This window comes from Carassius gibelio, chromosome A4 (genome assembly GCF_023724105.1).
Source record: "Carassius gibelio isolate Cgi1373 ecotype wild population from Czech Republic chromosome A4, carGib1.2-hapl.c, whole genome shotgun sequence".
NCBI classification, from domain to species: Eukaryota; Metazoa; Chordata; class Actinopteri; order Cypriniformes; family Cyprinidae; genus Carassius; species Carassius gibelio.
In genome coordinates this window covers 16,230,861-16,251,849 of record NC_068374.1, presented here as the reverse complement: position 1 = coordinate 16,251,849, position 20,989 = coordinate 16,230,861, and positions in this window count along the sequence as shown.

Sequence of the window (20,989 nt, the reverse complement as noted above, 5' to 3'; positions counted from 1 at the left end):
ACCAGCCCTGAATCTGAGGAAGACACCTAAAGACTGCTGCCAAAAAACACAGAGGAACTGGAGATTTGTACAAAAAAATATTGCCTTTGTTTTTAAATAGCTGTATCTACAGGAAGGTTTGTGTAGAGTCTGTATTTTTATAAAAGGAAAAAAAAATAGAAAAACATTTGAGCTTGCTGGTTTCAGACCAAAACTGCTTATTGCTGCTTTAAATAATTAATTGTCATATTTGCATGGAAAAATGTAATGAAGATTCAATGGCAGTCTGTGTGTAATTGTAACAAGTATAATACTAATGCTTTTTTTTATTTCCATAATATATTTGGATTTATATTTGTTTGCAATATGTATATGCATGTACCCATATTATTTTGTAGTTATTTGTAGTTATAGCATACTTTATGTTTTCTATATCTACATGTAAATACAGACAGACAAATCCAAACATTTTTCACTTACATCCTGTAAAACTGTATAAAGAAATGTCTTGCATATGCACCACTTTAATAAACCCATTTAATGGAATTGTCTGTTGTGTGAACTTAATATGGCAGTTAAATCCTTCAGTGGTGGACCTGGCCATAAATAAGTACATTTACAAAAGTACTGTAATTAGGTACAAAATACTGGTATTTGTACTTCTGTATTTTCTATTCAGAAAACTGCTTTAGTTACTATTTACTTCACAAAGGTGGAGTTTTCCACACAAACAATATGAAGAATATAAATGAAGGTATAGCTAGTACATTAGTAAATCGACAGAACTTTAATTGCCAGCTATTTAGATAATTGTTTAAGTCATGTCATGTAAAAACATTTAATGGTTCCAGCTTCACAAATGTGAAGATTATCTTTTCATTTTGATTATTTAATATATATATATATATATATATTAAACATTTTTAGGTTTAGACTGACGAAACAAGCAGTCTGAAGGTGTTACTTTTAGGCTATGGGTTCTTGATTAAGGTTGAGGTTTAACTCTGACTCTACTCTAACCCTAATCCTTTACTTAAGTAACATTATTTTGACTTTTACTTGTAAAGAGTATTTGTCCAGCTAATTATTAGCACTTTTACTTTAAAAGTAAAAAAAGTAAATTATCTGAAAACATAATCCACCATTGCCATCATTTGAAAGTACTATTTGGACACCTAATTGCTCCTTTTAGACTAATGCTGATGTGCATAAGTTTATGACTGTGCCAAAACACTCAAATAGTCTGTTTGTTGCTTGGCTGCAGTACATACATACAGGTGCTGGTCATATAATTAGAATATCATCAAAAAGTTTATTTATTTCACTAATTCCATTCAAAAAGCATTTTATTTATTTTAATTTTGATGATTATAACTTAAGTAATATTCTAATTTTATGAGAAACTGATATAATCTTCAAAATTAAAATAAATAAACAATTGAAATATATCAGTCTGTGTGTAATGAATGAATATAATATACAAGTTTCACTTTTTGAAGCCATCAACTTTTTAATGATATTCTAATTATATGACCAGCACCGGTATAATACTACATTTCTAAAAAAATATATAAAAGTTGAGGTCGGGGCTGCAAAGTCCTCACTGAAACTAAGCCTGAGCCAAGGCTGTGTCCATGAGAAGTTAAAATTTGAACTTTTTCTTAGGACTAAACCAAATATATTGTTGGAAAGGGCTCGACATGGAGAGTAACATATGTCAGTCTGAAGGTTGTAAATAGCTAAAAACGGCATACATGAAACCAGCTGTTATGAATAGTTCTTGACCTCAGCTGTATGACTATACCCATATGGATAGAGTCATCAAGAGGGGAGCTGTCAAAAATGGTCAAACTTGAATTTCACCTATTTAACAGTAAGGTATTTACAATTTTATTACACAAATGTGATTCCCATCCCCTTTAATCCATCACTAGACTTTAACATCATTATTTACAAATTTCAATTTCAGTAAATTTAGTCATATATTTTTAAACTACAATTCCCTATAGCCACGCCATCCCACTTGATATTAATTAGTATCATATTTGTAGTTTTTCCTGTTTGCAAAGTTGGGCTGTGAATAGGGTCGTAAAAAGCTGTATGCACAGAAAATATATTGAATACCTAGTACAACCGAACTAGTAATTACACTGTATTTAGGTGTTGTATGTTATGCAAAAGAAAAGAATTTGGTTTATTTGAGATATTTTCAGAGCTTGAAAAGAAAACAAATCAGCATCACAGTAGTTCTTCTGGTTTGCAAAATAGGGTTTCCATAGAAAAACATATCAGGAGAGTATCTTAATGTTTAACTACAGCCGAAACATATATTACACTGAATTTATGTCATTTATTTGAAAAAAGCTAACTTTAGGAATTTGATTTGTATATTGTTTAATTAGAATTTTAAAATGTTTGTTCGGCCACCACGGCTCAAATAAAATTGCTCCTGTGTGATTGGTAATGTTATCAGTAGCTTACTTACACAATATTGCATTGTGTTAGTAAGGATTAAGGTGCTAGTATATTACGTAGTCAAGGTCAATGATATATGGACAGACCTGAAAAACACCCATATTAAATTAAAACATTTACAGTGCATACTCACGTCGTTTTTAACTTACTAATATAAGGCTACAAATTACTCCTAAATGTGTAAATATGTATATATCATCTCCTTTCCCTTTTCTTGTTATACAGGTATACATTACCTTTTTCAAAATCTCAATAGGCTATTCACTTTTCTTAAACTCTATTTTGATATGAATAACAGAAATGGTAAATGAACAAGAAAATGTAGTACCAAAAACTTTTATTAAAGATTGTCAATTCCCATATTTGAAGTTTGTGAAATGTACATTTTCATTCCCATCAAAACTTTAAATAGCTATTTTACATTGTCAATACACAATCAGCTTCAAGGTAACTGCTACAGAGGGTTAGTCCAAACAGTATGTAATGAAAATTAGGATATGGCATGTTTTCATAGTTAATTACGGTACTGTAATTTAGCACAAGAGGTTGAAAGACTGCTATTTCGAAGCCTGTGAATAAAATGGGAAGTTGCTCATTTAGTTTAATTTGTGGCGGAGGTTATTTAATATGAAATCTTAAAATTAAACCGTGTCCTCTTTGATATTGAGCTATGTCCCCCAATAAAGCACTCCAACTGTGTGTGTCATCAGTGGACTGAACATTATGGCAGTTGTGAAAGGATCAGTTACTAAGTTGTTAGTTTAGCTTGTCTGAGTCAAAATATGATCAACTGTAACTTTTCCATGGTCTGTTGGCCACAAAACAATCCATATAGGGGTCCTTCAAGTTTAAGAAATGTTAAGTTTTGTTGACTGTTGCCCTTTATTGAATCCATACACATAAAAGAGATTGTAACAAGCTTGAAGACAAAACATGAAGAATATTAAAGTTCAAATTACATTACAAACTGCTTAACTGATGTAACATGACAATGTTATGGAACAATACAAGTGGACAACAAAAAATATGTAAAGAAAAAACACTTAACAAGACCAAGGAAAAAAATTATGTTTGCAATGTATGTTGCATATTTGCAGGCTGCACGGGATGGGAATCAGGCTGGCTGCCAGGATGGAGGCCAGGTCTTTCCACTGTGAAAAACAAATAAATAAAGAGAGGGAAGTTGAAGGAGAATTAGTAAGTATAATACACAATGAATTGATTGTCATGATTGTAACATTTACTGTTTTACAATACTTTGTAGAGTAGTGCAGTGCATCAAGAATCTGTTGTTCCAGAGTGGGGACGAGGTGATAAAATTATGTACAGTATTGTTCAAAATAATAGCAGTACAATGTGACTAACCAGAATAATCAAGGTTTTTCGTATATTTTTTTATTGCTACGTGGCAAACAAGTTACCAGTAGGTTCAGTAGATTCTCAGAAAACAAATGAGACCCAGCATTCATGATATGCACGCTCTTAAGGCTGTGCAATTGGGCAATTAGTTGAATTAGTTGAAAGGGGTGTGTTCAAAAAAATAGCAGTGTGGCATTCAATCACTGAGGTCATCAATTTTGTGAAGAAACAGGTGTGAATCAGGTGGCCCCTATTTAAGGATGAAGCCAACACTTGTTGAACATGCATTTGAAAGCTGAGGAAATGGGTCGTTCAAGACATTGTTCAGAAGAACAGCGTACTTTGATTAAAAAGTTGATTAGAGAGGGGAAAACCTATAAAGAGGTGCAAAAAATGATAGGCTGTTCAGCTAAAATGATCTCCAATGCCTTAAAATGGAGAGCAAAACCAGAGAGACGTGGAAGAAAACGGAAGACAACCATCAAAATGGATAGAAGAATAACCAGAATGGCAAAGGCTCAGCCAATGATCACCTCCAGGATGATCAAAGACAGTCTGGAGTTACCTGTAAGTACTGTGACAGTTAGAAGACGTCTGTGTGAAGCTAATCTATTTTCAAGAATCCCCCGCAAAGTCCCTCTGTTAAAAAAAAGGCATGTGCAGAAGAGGTTACAATTTGCCAAAGAACACATCAACTGGCCTAAAGAGAAATGGAGGAACATTTTGTGGACTGATGAGAGTAAAATTGTTCTTTTTGGGTCCAAGGGCCACAGGCAGTTTGTGAGACGACCCCCAAACTCTGAATTCAAGCCACAGTACACAGTGAAGACAGTGAAGCATGGAGGTGCAAGCATCATGATATGGGCATGTTTCTCCTACTATGGTGTTGGGCCTATTTATCGCATACCAGGGATCATGGATCAGTTTGCATATGTTAAAATACTTGAAGAGGTCATGTTGCCCTATGCTGAAGAGGACATGCCCTTGAAATGGTTGTTTCAACAAGACAATGACCCAAAACACACTAGTAAACGGGCAAAGTCTTGGTTCCAAACCAACAAAATTAATGTTATGGAGTGGCCAGCCCAATCTCCAGACCTTAATCCAATTGAGAACTTGTGGGGTGATATCAAAAATGCTGTTTCTGAAGCAAAACCAAGAAATGTGAATGAATTGTGGAATGTTGTTAAAGAATCATGGAGTGGAATAACAGCTGAGAGGTGCCACAAGTTGGTTGACTCCATGCCACACAGATGTCAAGCAGTTTTAAAAAACTGTGGTCATACAACTAAATATTAGTTTAGTGATTCACAGGATTGCTAAATCCCAGAAAAAAAAAATGTTTGTACAAAATAGTTTTGAGTTTGTACAGTCAAAGGTAGACACTGCTATTTTTTTGAACACACCCCTTTCAACTAATTGCCCAATTGCACAGCCTTAAGAGCGTGCATATCATGAATGCTGGGTCTTGTTTGTTTTCTGACAATCTACTGAACCTACTGGTAACTTGTTTGCCACGTAGCAATAAAAAATATACTAAAAACCTTGATTATTCTGGTTAGTCACATTGTACTGCTATTATTTTGAACAAAACTGTAACTGTTAACGTAGTCTTGCATAACAAGACCTATCTCCACACTAGAGCTGTGACAGAGTTGGAGGAAGGTCTTGTAGTGTTTAGATCATTATCATTTTGTTGTATCTGGTTTCCATGTGCGCAAAATTACTTTAAAACAAGATATAAAACATCACGGTCATTATGGTATGTCAGTGTTTCTTACAGTAACTGTTGCTCATGGAAAAATAAACAAAACTAGATAATTGTGTAAAAAAATGTAGATAGGCACAATACAGCTGTCAGGTGGACCAAACGTCGTCTTAAAATGTCAAAAATGTTGTGGAAAAATAAAATAAATCCTCTAACTGACAAATAAATGTATCAATTCACAGTGTACTAATTGCCAAACCCTGAAACCCTGATGTTTCCTCTGACTATACCATAAACATCTCCAATCACTGCATTCCTCTTCTAGAGACTTACAGCAGAAACGTAACTTTTCACTTTTGGTTTCATACGGCTGCGGATGCACAGTACAACATATCAGTTTCCTCACAATTGTAAACAGCATACAAAAACCGTTTGCAGTACAATTTTTCTTTAATAATCTCTACCCAAGACAATGGCTTGTCAACAATCCCCACAAATTAAAACAGTACATTACGTTACATTTATTCATTTAGCTGATGATTTTATCCAAAGCGACTTACAAATGCTGTTTATGTCAAAGGTCGCACACCTCTGGAGCAACTAGGGGTTAAGTATCTTGCTCAGGGACACATTGGTGTGTGAATGCTTTCTGCCAGTACAGAGAGATCCAGGCACAGATAGATCCAAGAGCCCAATAATAAAATGCATGCAATCATACATAACCAAAAGCTATTTAACATACCACATTGTGCAGGGTTGCCAGTCATAAAGATGTTCTGTCCTCCCCTGTGGCAGGAAGACAAAGACATTGTATTACTGTATGTTATTTAAATGTTGTTCTTTAACAAGGAGTCAATACATATTCATTGTTGACATTTTATATACTGCATATTTTGAATCATAGTAATCAAATAAGATCCATAACTGACACTTCAAGCTAAAGGTATTTACAGGATGCCTACTTATACAGCTCAATGTTGTGACTTAGACAACAGCATTTTGTCAAGGTAACATTAAGTAATTGCAAAACAATTTATCCAACAGTCATAGAATGTCATCCAGTGTTTCCTTTGTATTTTTTTAGGGTGGAGGGAGGTAGGTGTCTTTAGGGGTAATGTTTGTTTTTTGAATAAATAATAAAAGCGATAAAAGCAATGGGTCTCATTCACTAATTTTTGCGTACAATTTTCTTAATTATACGCACATTTGAACTTCTCACGAGAACTTTCCGCCTAATTCACAACACGTGTGTACGCACATGAGCTTGTTCTTAAACTCGTTCTTCTGTTAGTGAATTTGGAGTCTTCTAAATGAGCGCCCGCGTGCACGAGGTCAGTAATTAGCATAATTCAAGCCCAAACCAGCTCCATATAAGGGCTTTCCACAACGAGGCACTTGTACAGAGAAAGACAATTATGGCACCTAAACAAAAGACAAAGAAAAATAACTTTAACGATAATGAACCTGAGGTATTGCTGTCTGAGGTGGAAGCCAGGAAAAATTTGTTATTTATAAGTGTATCCACTGGCATAATGGTCACAGGTAAAAAAGAAGCATGGGTTATTACACAGGCTTGGAGATAAGGTGGTATAGGGTGAGAGCGGTTGGTGATGTGGCTTAGGTGTGGTTCCAGTGAGTTGCATAAATTAATGAGGACTTCTCTGGGCAACCTAAAGCGACTGAACAGCCATTTGTCACTCTCAGCGAACATATCTGTGCGCACAGTGCGCTCTCTAAAGACGCGCCGCGATGTCTTCAAGCAGTACCAAGTGTGCCATGCCTCTAAACACAAGATGAGACAAATTAATCACCGTTTATATAAGGATAGATAAGGTGATTGTTGTTTGGACCTCTAATATATATATATATATATAAAATTGGAACTGTAGCCTAATTATAATTTATCAATAACATCTAATTATATAGGGTTCTTAACACATGCTTATAAGGCCCCGGTGATTATTGCATACGTGTGGTATAAGTTGTTCTTGAATCTATTCGTGCATTTAGGATAAATTTTAGTACGAAAGTTTTTGATGAATCATGATTTATTCGTGAAAACGTCCGTACGCACATTTCACGCAAAAATCTGTGCCTATGCATATTTAGTGAATGAGACCCATTGTTCTTAATCACATATTTGTTGCTGCATTTAAAGTGAAATTTAACTTAATTAAGGTTTTGAAATGACAATTCCAATAGCATTATTTAACTAGAATTAAAAGTTAGTGAACTAACTTTGATGTTGGCTTGGCCATCTTGGCCATGGAGCAAAAGAGCCAAAGTACTTGTGTGCCCAACATTGAGTTGCCCCGCTGCAAAATTTATACACATAATAATGCCATAAAAAAATACACCTGCAACAGTCTTTTTCCATGCTCCCTTGCTGTTTTCTTTTTTTAATAAAAAGCCTGGGCTATGATAACAGCTATGACAGGGTTGTCTAGCTGGATGTGAAATAAGTCATGCCTATTTTTCTCGTGTATGTATTTCACAGTCCTGCCACCGTTGCGTTGTGGGCAACGACACACAAGATTACTGAAACAATGCATTTTAAATCAAGGAGATCATAAGGGGTCCAAGCACAATGGTTTGTATAGATGATGCAGTTACACACTGTTTAAAATTGTTTAATTTGTACTGTATGTTCATTCTATTTATTTATTTGTGCTATTTACATAATGTTTACTTTTTTTAAGTTTGTTTTTGTTAATGTAAAATAGCACTGCATAGTCTTCACTGTAAGATAAAATACACAATCAAACCAAAATGTATTCAGACACCTTCAACATTTCTCACATAATCACAGTTTATTTACTGTAGTTTAGAAACTGGTAATAATATATGACAATAACTCAGAACAAATTCATCTTGATAATTTCGGATAACTTTGATAAAAAGATATGTAATGGAATCAACCAAAACTTCAGACTGTCAGTATGACAATATTTACACAACTATCAATACTTTGTTGAACAGTTACCAAGCAAGAAATGCTTAATTTGGTTCAGTCTGTGGTGTGAAAAGGTTGCATTAACAATTAAAGAAAGAAACACTTAAGCAAAACATGGGCAGGTCCTTAATTATTATTTTTTTAAATCAATTTCACTGGTAGCCTACTGTATGAAGAATTAGTGGGTATAATATTTCACAGATCACTATTTTGCCATACTCACTTACATAAATGAACTAGTGGCCTGCACCCACTAGTAAAACAATTCTATCTTATTTTTGGATTGACTTTGGATAAATTCTTGTACTACAAGGTAATTCAGTCAAGAGCAGTGAGTGATTTACTTTCATTTTCATACATTAAAGACTCTGACAGCAGAGCTAGTAAATTAGGCGCGGTCCCTTTAAGAGACAAACGCATCCATTATGATGATACACATCCGATTTTTTTTTTGCAAATCTTTACTTTCACTTAAGACATAACCACATACTTATTCGAACACACTTTCCAACACGGGTATTTCGACATATTTTGTATGTATTTGTTGTCGGTACAAAAGCAAGAAGACTTTGAGACCAGGGGCGTAGCAAGCTTTTCAAAAGTGTGGGGGATGGATGTGGTTTATTTATAAACAATAAAAATGATGAACACATTGACAGAGGGGTAAAAAATGCAGGGCTTAAAGTTCTCTGTCACTGTGCGGGATTTCCGGCTTGCAGCGTTTGGCTGGGAAAAAAATAATCCTACATTAAAAAAAAAAAAAAATCAGAAAAGGGGAGAAAAAAAACGCAAAATCAGAAAAGGGGAAAAAAAACGCCCACACAAAGCTTTTTCTCTGGTGGTATAAATAATGTAACAATTTACTGTTTTTAAACATTAAAATAATAGCTATACACTTTTATTTCATAGTTCTTCAACAGGTATGCAAACAATATCCCAATAATAGCAATTAGCATTAGTCTAAAAAACGAAATATAATACCGAAAACACTCGACATGTCAACAAAACGATTAACAGAACATCTTCCCAAACACATATCAAGCTTATTTAAAAACCTCTAAAGCATAAACACTCATTCAAAGTACCTGGAAAAGGGAGATGTAAATAACCATAAGTTCCCGCCTCCTCAGCACGAGCTGACCGATAACACCCCAAGAGAGGCGGGACTTAAGGCAGAACAGCCAATCATCAGCCGGTCACACTCAAAGCCGGTGTCATGTTTGAGAGGGAGGGGGGAGGAGGCAGCCGCGGCGAGCGCAGACACAGAGCGGTCAGAGAAACGGAGAAACGACTGTAGTAAGGCGTTTGTGCAAAACTGCGGGAAAACTGCAGAAAATGTGCGGGTGTCGAACCCTCTCACCGGGAAAAGTGTGGGTGTTAAAACCCCCACATCCCCCACGGGTGCGACGCCCCTGTTTGAGACGCGTCTCTGCTTGCTCCCTGAACAACACCGCGCTGCTGAATTGAGCTCTTTTGCTTTTCGCTCTTTTTTCTGTTTATTTAAACTGCGATTTGAATTTGTTCGTTCAGGTCCAGGAGGAAGTGAACGTCCTGAACGACAGCTCTGTTCAGTGTTGCTGTCCCTGTCCGCGATACGCGCGGCTCTCTCTCGTGCACACGCGCCATCAGCTGCTCAGTTCAGTTTCCCGCAGCGCGGGGCTGAAGCCAACTTGATGTGTTGAATGCTCGGAGCACGTTATAAAACGTATTCTTAAAATACACATTTCTGTTTTAATAAATGGTCATATTAAATCATAGCATAACACATAAGTAGGTACAAAAATAATCAGTGATGCATGCGACCCTTTTGGTCTCAGTGTAGCTCCCTGCTTTACCATGTTATGCAACGCTGAGCAATTGCTGCGACGTTAAGCCTGACAGAGAAATCTCACAAGCACATATAAACACTCATTTTCATATGTGTAATATATTCTTCTAATTGTTTTGTGCCGTTTCGCTGCAGTGTTTTAATGTGAAAGGCTGTAAATGTGTACTTCAAGTGTTCAGAGAAATACATCACGAGCTCACTGTGACGTTCAGCATGATGATTCAGTTAGAAACCAGCTAAGACCAGCGTGACAGTGGCCAAAACTACTTTAAAACCATATAATATATTATTCTAATTGTTTTGTGCCGTTTCGCTGCAGTGTTTTAATGCGAAAGGCTGTAAATTCTCTGTGGACTTCAAGTGTTCAGAGAAATACATCGCCAGCTCGCGAGCAGTTGGCTGCCGCGAATATATAATGTTATTACTTTAAACAGTTCAGAAACATCTGAATTTAGCTCTTGGTGTGTTCTAACGTGTGGATTGCGTGTAATCGCGTTTTTAAAAGGTCTTAAATAAGAATGAATTCGCTAGTTCTCGGCTCCGTGTAGACAGCCTGGGCTGAGCAGCAGTATTTTTAACCAGTTTAAAAGTGAAACGAAACCCGACCCCGCCCCTAAATGTCATTGCAACTGTAGGGGCGCAATTTTTTTATTTTTTTTTTACATTTAAAAATTAATAAAAAAAAAACTTTAAGTCTGATCACTCTGAAAAGATATAGCACACACCACCCCTCTATCCCGCAGGTGTCTGCCGAGTTTGGGGCTTGTGGCTTTAAAGCCCTAGGAGGAGTAGCGTTCAGAATTTTTTTCTCAGAAGAATAATAATAATAACTAGAATTAAAAGTTAGTGAACTAACTTTGATGTTGGCTTGGCCATCTTGGCCATGGAGCAAAAGAGCCAAAGTACTTGTGTGCCCAACATTGAGTTGCCCCGCTGCAAAATTAATACACATAATAATGCCATAAAAAAATACACCTGCAACAGTCTTTTTCCATGCTCCCTTGCTGTTTTCTTTTTTTAATAAAAAGCCTGGGCTATGATAACAGCTATGACAGGGTTGTCTAGCTGGATGTGAAATAAGTCTTGCCTATTTTTCTCGTGTATGTATTTCACAGTCCTGCCACCGTTGCGTTGTGGGCAACGACACACAAGATTACTGAAACAATGCATTTTAAATCAAGGAGATCATAAGGGGTCCAAGCACAATGGTTTGTATAGATGATGCAGTTACACACTGTTTAAAATTGTTTAATTTGTACTGTATGTTCATTCTATTTATTTATTTGTGCTATTTACATAATGTTTACTTTTTTTAAGTTTGTTTTTGTTAATGTAAAATAGCACTGCATAGTCTTCACTGTAAGATAAAATACACAATCAAACCAAAATGTATTCAGACACCTTCAACATTTCTCACATAATCACAGTTTATTTGCTGTAGTTTAGAAACTGGTAATAATATATGACAATAACTCAGAACAAATTCATCTTGATAATTTCGGATAACTTTGATAAAAAGATATGAAATGGAATCAACCAAAACTTCAGACTGTCAGTATGACAATATTTACACAACTATCAATACTTTGTTGAACAGTTACCAAGCAAGAAATGCTTAATTTGGTTCAGTCTGTGGTGTGAAAAGGTTGCATTAACAATTAAAGAAAGAAACACTTAAGCAAAACATGGGCAGGTCCTTAATTATTATTTTTTTAAATCAATTTCACTGGTAGCCTACTGTATGAAGAATTAGTGGGTATAATATTTCACAGATCACTATTTTGCCATACTCACTTACATAAATGAACTAGTGGCCTGCACCCACTAGTAAAACAATTCTATCTTATTTTTGGATTGACTTTGGATAAATTCTTGTACTACAAGGTAATTCAGTCAAGAGCAGTGAGTGATTACTTTCATTTTCATACATTAAAGACACTGACAGCAGAGCTAGTAAATTAGGCGCGGTCCCTTTAAGAGACAAACGCATCCATTATGATGATACACATCCGATTTTTTTTTTGCAAATCTTTACTTTCACTTAAGACATAACCACATACTTATTCGAACACACTTTCCAACACGGGTATTTCGACATATTTTGTATGTATTTGTTGTCGGTACAAAAGCAAGAAGACTTTGAGACGCGTCTCTGCTTGCTCCCTGAACAACACCGCGCTGCTGAATTGAGCTCTTTTGCTTTTCGCTCTTTTTTCTGTTTATTTAAACTGCGATTTGAATTTGTTCGTTCAGGTCCAGGAGGAAGTGAACGTCCTGAACGACAGCTCTCTTCAGTGTTGCTGTCCCTGTCCGCGATACGCGCGGCTCTCTCTCGTGCACACGCGCCATCAGCTGCTCAGTTCAGTTTCCCGCAGCGCGGGGCTGAAGCCAACTTGATGTGTTGAATGCTCGGAGCACGTTATAAAACGTATTCTTAAAATACACATTTCTGTTTTAATAAATGGTCATATTAAATCATAGCATAACACATAAGTAGATACAAAAATAATCAGTGATGCATGCGACCCTTTTGGTCTCAGTGTAGCTCCATGCTTTACCATGTTATGCAACGCTGAGCAATTGCTGCGACGTTAACCCTGACAGAGAAATCTCACAAGCACATATAAACACTCATTTTCATATGTGTAATATATTCTTCTAATTGTTTTGTGCCGTTTCGCTGCAGTGTTTTAATGTGAAAGGCTGTAAATGTGTACTTCAAGTGTTCAGACAAATACATCGCGAGCTCATCTGTGACGTTCAGCATGATGATTCAGTTAGAAACCAGCTAAGACCAGCGTGACAGTGGCCAAAACTACTTTAAAACCATATAATATATTATTCTAATTGTTTTGTGCCGTTTCGCTGCAGTGTTTTAATGCGAAAGGCTGTAAATTCTCTGTGGACTTCAAGTGTTCAGAGAAATACATCGCCAGCTCGCGAGCAGTTGGCTGCCGCGAATATATAATGTTATTACTTTAAACAGTTCAGAAACATCTGAATTTAGCTCTTGGTGTGTTCTAACGTGTGGATTGCGTGTAATCGCGTTTTTAAAAGGTCTTAAATAAGAATGAATTCGCTAGTTCTCACAAAAATAATCAGTGATGCATGCGACCCTTTTGGTCTCAGTGTAGCTCCCTGCTTTACCATGTTATGCAACGCTGAGCAATTGCTGCGACGTTAAGCCTGACAGAGAAATCTCACAAGCACATATAAACACTCATTTTCATATGTGTAATATATTCTTCTAATTGTTTTGTGCCGTTTCGCTGCAGTGTTTTAATGTGAAAGGCTGTAAATGTGTACTTCAAGTGTTCAGAGGAATACATCCCGAGCTCATCTGTGACGTTCAGCATGATGATTCAGTTAGAAACCAGCTAAGACCAGCGTGACAGTGGCCAAAACTACTTTAAAACCATATAATATATTATTCTAATTGTTTTGTGCCGTTTCGCTGCAGTGTTTTAATGCGAAAGGCTGTAAATTCTCTGTGGACTTCAAGTGTTCAGAGAAATACATCGCCAGCTCGCGAGCAGTTGGCTGCCGCGAATATATAATGTTATTACTTTAAACAGTTCAGAAACATCTGAATTTAGCTCTTGGTGTGTTCTAACGTGTGGATTGCGTGTAATCGCGTTTTTAAAAGGTCTTAAATAAGAATGAATTCGCTAGTTCTCGGCTCCGTGTAGACAGCCCGGGCTGAGCAGCAGTATTTTTAACCAGTTTAAAAGTGAAACGAAACCCGACTCCGCCCCTAAATGTCATTGCAACTGTAGGGGCGCAATTTTTCTCAGACAATGTAAGTCTATGGGTAATGTATTTTGACATTTAAAAATTAATAAAAAAAAAACTTTAAGTCTGATCAGTCTGAAAAGATATAGCACACACCACCGCTCTATCCCGCAGGTGTCTGCCGAGTTTGGGGCTTGTGGCTTTAAAGCCCTAGGAGGAGTTGCGTTCAGAATTTCTGTCAGAAAAATAATAAGAAGAAAAAGAAGAAGTTTAAATAGCATAACAGTATGTTGGCTTGTTGCCAAGCCAACATAAAAATAAAAATAAGTTTAAATAGCATAACAGTATGTTGGCTTGTTGCCAAGCCAACATAACTAATTGAGAGGAAACACTTTCATCCAGTTAGTCATTGTCCTACCTTTCTTTTCCTTGTCTTTATTATTTCACGGACTGGGAACATTTCAAGCCGATTGTGAGGACAATCTGTAATTGTAAGGAATATATTATTTGCACCAATGTCCACAATATGTGTTGTACTTTTTGTGGAGGAATCAATTCACAATCCACACATGTATGCATTTTTTCCACTGTTTGTCATTAGCACATTTAGCTCGTCCTAGTGAGATTTGAGAACCACAGGAGTATCAAAGGCTGCACATGGTTCTATTCAAAATCTTTTTCACTGGTATTCTTTACACTGGGACTTTAACTTTGCAGCTCTCTAATTACATGAAGCAGGGATGTGTAAAGAACCATCAATTAAATTATTATTTAAAAAAACAATAAAATAATATAGTATCTAGGCATACAGTATAATTGCAATTCTGGATCAGATCCATAATAAATCAATAATGTTTGGAGGGTTTAAAAAAATGACATTAACTTCAAGACAATATGCAGGGGTAAAATGTCTGTGCATAGACTAAAACAGACCTTTGATTTTTTGTAGTCTTTTACGTTGCTGTGGACCCCGCAGTGGTGGCTGCACAGCTGAGACCTGGTGTGCTGGTTCCTGGATGGGTGGAGCCTGGTGTGCTGGTTCCTGGATGGGTGGAGCCTGGTGTGCTGGTTCGTGGATGGGTGGAGCCTGGTGTGGAGCCTGGTGTGCTGCTTCTTGGATGGGTGGAGCCTGGTGTGCTGGTTCCTGTATGGGTGGAGCCTGGTGTGCTGGTTCTTGGATGGGTGGAGCCTGGTGTGCTGGTTCCTGGATGGGTGGAGCCTGGTGTGCTGGTTCCTGTATGGGTGGAGCCTGGTGTGCTGGTTCCTGGATGGGTGGAGCCTGGTGTGCTGGTTCCTGGATGGGTGGAGCCTGGTGTGCTGCTTCTTGGATGGGTGGAGCCTGGTGTGCTGGTTCCTGTATGGGTGGAGCCTGGTGTGCTGGTTCTTGGATGGGTGGAGCCTGGTGTGCTGGTTCCTGGATGGGTGGAGCCTGGTGTGCTGGTTCTTGGATGGGTGGAGCCTGGTGTGCTGGTTTATTGTATGGGTGGAGCCTGGTGTGCTGGTTCCTGGATGGGTGGAGCCTGGTGTGCTGGTTCTTGGATGGGTGGAGCCTGGTGTGCTCCACCCATCCAAGGGTGGAGCACATTAGATATCTATTAGTTGGGAGAGACTTTATTATTCTTAAATATGCACATTGCTTCTCTGTATGGCATCACCTGGTTGGAGAAGCAGCAATATGTAAAGATTGGCTGATTGTTGACTCCTAATGTTAATTATTGTTCCAGTGAAGTGGAGCCTGGTGTGCTGGTTCCTGGATGGGTGGACCACACGGCACCAAATTTAGAATGAAGTTCTCCTCGTCTTCTTGAGGCAGTTGGTCTGGGTTGAGTCTTGTCCAACCTATAAATGGACATGGAACACACACAAATATAATATATAATATGCAATTAGCCCAAAGTGAAAATAAATGCAACCCCAAATCAACCCTAACGGTTAAAAAAAGGTGGACTTAGTGAATGTGATTATACCCACAGGATTCTGAAAGGCATAGGGCAGAGGGGTCAAGGAAAAATGGAGAATCGGTTGGATATGTTCTTTCAACAGCTGTTAAGTATCGCCATTATTGTGTCACAGTCTAAGATGCAAAGAACATTGTTATCCATTGTAAACTTCTACAACCTACAATAAAGGTCTACAACCGCCAACAATTATAAATCTAATTTATTGAAGCACCGCCATCTAAAACATATAAAAAGAAACACCGGCGCTGACCGGTAGGATGCTACTGCCAGTGATGCAAGCACTCGTCGGGAGAGTAGCATTAAGCAAAATTTAATCTACTGTAAAAACACTGAATACTGCTCTTATAAATACAGGAGCAGAAAAACATTAGTTCAAAAGTCGGGGTTGAGTTGCTTTATTTTTTATTTCAGCCAGGGATGTTAGGAAATATACTCCATGCTGCTCTTATCAATATGATATTAGTTAAATAGCATTAGATATCTATTAGTTGGGAGAGACTTTATTATTCTTAAATATGCACATTGCTTCTCTGTATGGCATCACCTGGTTGGAGAAGCAGCAATATGTAAAGATTGGCTGATTGTTGACTCCTAATGTTAATTATTGTTCCAGTGAAGTGGATTAATTTGATGGCTAATTTCGCTGGTACTTGTGACTAGTGACAATAAAGGGCTACTACTACTAATTTCTAAAATAAGCAGACTAAACAGGTTATCTGTCACTTTTTAGAAATGGGCGGACAAGTAACATAACTAGTAACTTTTAATTCCCTGTAATAAGTAAAGTAATATTATAATTTTTACAGGAGGAGTAACAATTTCGGAATAACTTTCCCAACACTGGTTGTGGTCTCAGTTAGGTACTTCCAATCTCCAATCTCTATTCGCAGTGGCACAAGTAGTAGATTTATTTTGACTAGGTACCATTGTTATTAAAAAATACATTAACATAAACACAAGTTAGTCATAAAGGGCAAAATGAGTAGGATTGTCTCTTGCTGTTTGTAAACACATGATTCAAAGTTGGCCCCTGTTGGAAGGAGCCACATTGGCGGATTTTGTGTGAATACAGCCAAAGCCACCGTCAGCTTTTAATATAGGTCTGCTATAAGTGTGTGTGTGTAGCTCAGACACACATACCTGCTTGACAGAGACAGATCACAGAGGAGAGAGATGGAGACAGCAATGTAACTTGGTTGCTACGTTACTACAGAGTCAGAGTCGCGGCTTTTACTTTATGAAAACCACAGGAAGTCCTGTTTCCCATTTGCGCTAGCTTCCCATCTGAGTGTTTAGGCCCAGTCAAAACAATGCTACCTCTATGCAAGAAAAACCCTGCAAAAGCTTATCGACATACAGTTGCATCAATTTACATAATCCAAGTACTGACATTTTTATTGATTGGATTTAGCTGGAGGTCACTAATTTAGCTTTAGCACACATCCAGTGTCCTGCTTTGCTTGTCATCTGGCTGAAATGCAAACTGTGACTACATAAGTCTGCTGGTGGTCTTGTGCTAGAGCTTCCAGCATATTTGATTTGACAGTGAGTGTGACTCATTAAAAAGTTCAGACTGAAAAAAGTGCTCCCACTGCAGATTTCAAAAGTTTGAATAAATTAAAACTACCAAGGAGATAGAAGTGAGGTATTTTAAAGCACATGTGACCCCTGCCATCATCCCAAAGCAATTTTTGTCCTTGTTTTCCACAATACCAGCTCTTTAAAATTACTCTAAGTTTCAGCTAGGCTACAGCCAGATCAGAATTTCTAGTCTTTGATGTTTGGAAAAGTACAGGACAACACCAAAAATTTTTCAATTGATAGAGAATTAATTTAATAAATAAGGTTAAATAAATGCAATCTCACCTTCAACCATCAATTTGTAGATGGCATTCACATTCTCTAAGCATGTCTTAGCGGATGTGCTAAGTTGGGCATGCACTGGCAGCATTATTTTAGTCTGGTACGTGTGCGTCCCTGTCACCATCTTAGGAGGATGTGCAATCAGCAGCAGGGGCTTCATGCCAAGGGCATACAACTTCTCAAGCTGGAACAGAGAGGTAGAGAGATCAATATACACAAAACTGTAGTTTACAGCTGAATTTGTCCTCAAGCTTGATCTGAAGTTACATCAAAGCTAGAAAACATCTACAAACAATCAAACTATGTTTTTTACATAATCTTTGGGTAGATAAATGTGAGGAGTTTTATGAGTTTCAACTCCATAGACATACTAGTTTGGAAAAACCAGTAAACATGAATTGTATTCTTATTAATAGTGTGGATGTATGAGGCAATATATTATACCAGTTATTATACCAATACATTTATTTGCTTATGTCAAAATAATAAAACACTTTTGGTGAATGAGATGATCGGAAATCTACATACCAGAATGGCAGCATCATCAAGAACGTGGGACTTTATTTTATTTTTTTTCATGGATGCCAACCACTGCTTCTGCTGACTTTTAAATTTGTCCATCTTTTTCTGAAGTCTGACATGTTGGGGTTGTGGATGTTTGCAAAACGAACAAATTTTAAGTCCGCAGTATATTTTTTCCCCACAGTTTGGGCAGGTCTTTTTTTGTGATCCTCCAGCCATTGCTGAACAGAAATACCTGGGAGTGAGATAGCTAGATTAAAAGAGTGATTAAAAGAGGGAGGGAGGCAATAAGAAAAAGAGAGTGTTCGAAAGAGACAAGTGAGAGAGAGAGTGTGGCTCTTAAAAGTGCCGTTGTTTTGATTTGTGTGCGTGTGTGTATATATGTGTGTGTTGGTGAAGGCAAAAAGTGTTGCAATAAAGCTGTAAAACAGGAAAAAGCAAAAGATTATTAGAATAGCCTTTGTAGTAAATGAGCATTTCTTAATTGTTAGGACAGAGTAAATATAAATATTAATCAATCACAACCACTACGCACAAATATCATATCAATAATACAAATCAATCATTATCGTACAAATGTCAGATTTGTACCACAGTCACTTGACACAAGCAAGTACATACACAAATCTATTTTTATTTAGGTCTACAAATAATGGAAACAGTGGTCTTTTTCTGTCCTGTTGCGTAAAATGCTTCTCAGAATATCCACTGCTCTCTCTTCTCAATGTCACACATAACTAAAGTAACAATTACCCTCAATTATGTCATGATGATTTCAGTGTCTTCTGAAATGGCAAAGTCTTACAAAAGTATGGCACCATAGTGTTACAGGATATTCTATCTATATCTCTCTATTTAATTGTGCATTGATTATATCAGGTATGAACGGTCATTGACATTAAGTCGCACTGAGCAGTCAAATCCTCTGGAAAGACTCCAGGTCCACTTTTTTATTCTAGTCCATCCCTGATTCTGGTAATTCCCCTTAGTTACACTTCTGACATTTACTTCGCACTTTGAATAAAACATTAACCACTGCAACAACTCGTTGTTAATTGTTGTCTTCACAACACATGGACAAATACATGAGTTTAAACTGATTTTGGTAGCAGTGGTTAGCAGTGCCACAATCCAGCTGTGCCGGGAACAGCTGTGATTTGGCTGGATAGCGGCGGGTAGCCGTGTAAATGAGAATGCAACAGTAACAAATTAAACCTAATCTCCAGGGTTGACTACAACTAAAGAAATAACAGCAAATGTGTTGCGTGCTTTTTAACAAACAAACACCCATTGAGTTGAGATACTTACTGTAGTAAATTGGCGGGTGAAATGAGTGGTAAAAGTGATTATGGGTAAGAAGCGTGGGTCACGGTGCGTAACGTGACGTACCGTTGCCGCGGTAACCATTGAAAGTTTTCTGATTCGTAAGAATAATTATTAATAATATTCGATGCTATGACAGAAAATACATTTGTAAATCATAAATTATCGTAAAGGGTTTAATAACGTAAAGGGAACAATCTATTTAACACTGCCTCGGGCAATTCTTTAAAGCTACTCCATCTATAAATCGATAGTTAAATAACAAACAATTTACTGTTATTTAGACAACAAAAATAGCAACAAATTCAATATAATAAATTATAAAAGGAGGACGTTTCCTAAACTAGAAAACAACATTTACCGCTGCCCAGTGTGTGACGTTGTTGAACCAGGGAATCCGTGTGTCCACCACGACAAATTAGCTTCATTGACTTTGTATGTGTGTTGTTTCCGTGGTCCCGACACGTAATTTCAACACATTCCGTGCCACCACCACGTATATCGGGATTAAGGGCTCGTGTTCATTTCACGCATTTCTTTGAGATCAGGTTGCAAAAGTCATACCCCTGGCTGTCACAGTGCATCAAGTTCAGGTAATTTTATATCTTTTGGAAGCGATGTAAAATGGCTTGATTAATGTTGAATAAAATTTTGTAATTCGTTATGTAATATTAAAAAACGTTATTTTTTTATGAGTTAAGCATATTCTCACATGAAAATGCACGTCTCATTTCGCCCAGACATTTAGGAATGACCATTACAACATTTTTAAGATTCTGTGGAACAAGATCTGTCTGCTGGTTAGTAAGGTTATGGCCTTATTTTATTTATTTATTTATTTTTTTTTTTCAGTTCCATCACATAAAGAATTAATGTGAACAGAAAAACATTGCACATCTCAAAGCATGCAAAATAACTGCAGCAACAACAAAAATTACAATTGAATACAAACGTACACAAACAAAGACAAATAAAAATAAGACAAAAAAAGATACAAATTAAATAAATAAAAACTGCATTAGGGCAATTACATAAATTTGAAAAGCTTTAGAATTTGTTTTGTTTTTAAAAGCTTATTTTGTGATCTTATATTAGAAAGGGTTTCAAAATATATTTTAAGATCAGTGTTACAAAATGTAATATATGATGGTTTATTTTGAAATACTTTTGACTTATGAATATAAAACTTTGCTAAGATAATTAACAGATTAATAATATACATATGTTTATCAGAAAAAGATGGGTTTTGATAACAAAGTAAAATATTGTGAGGTTCTAAATTAAGG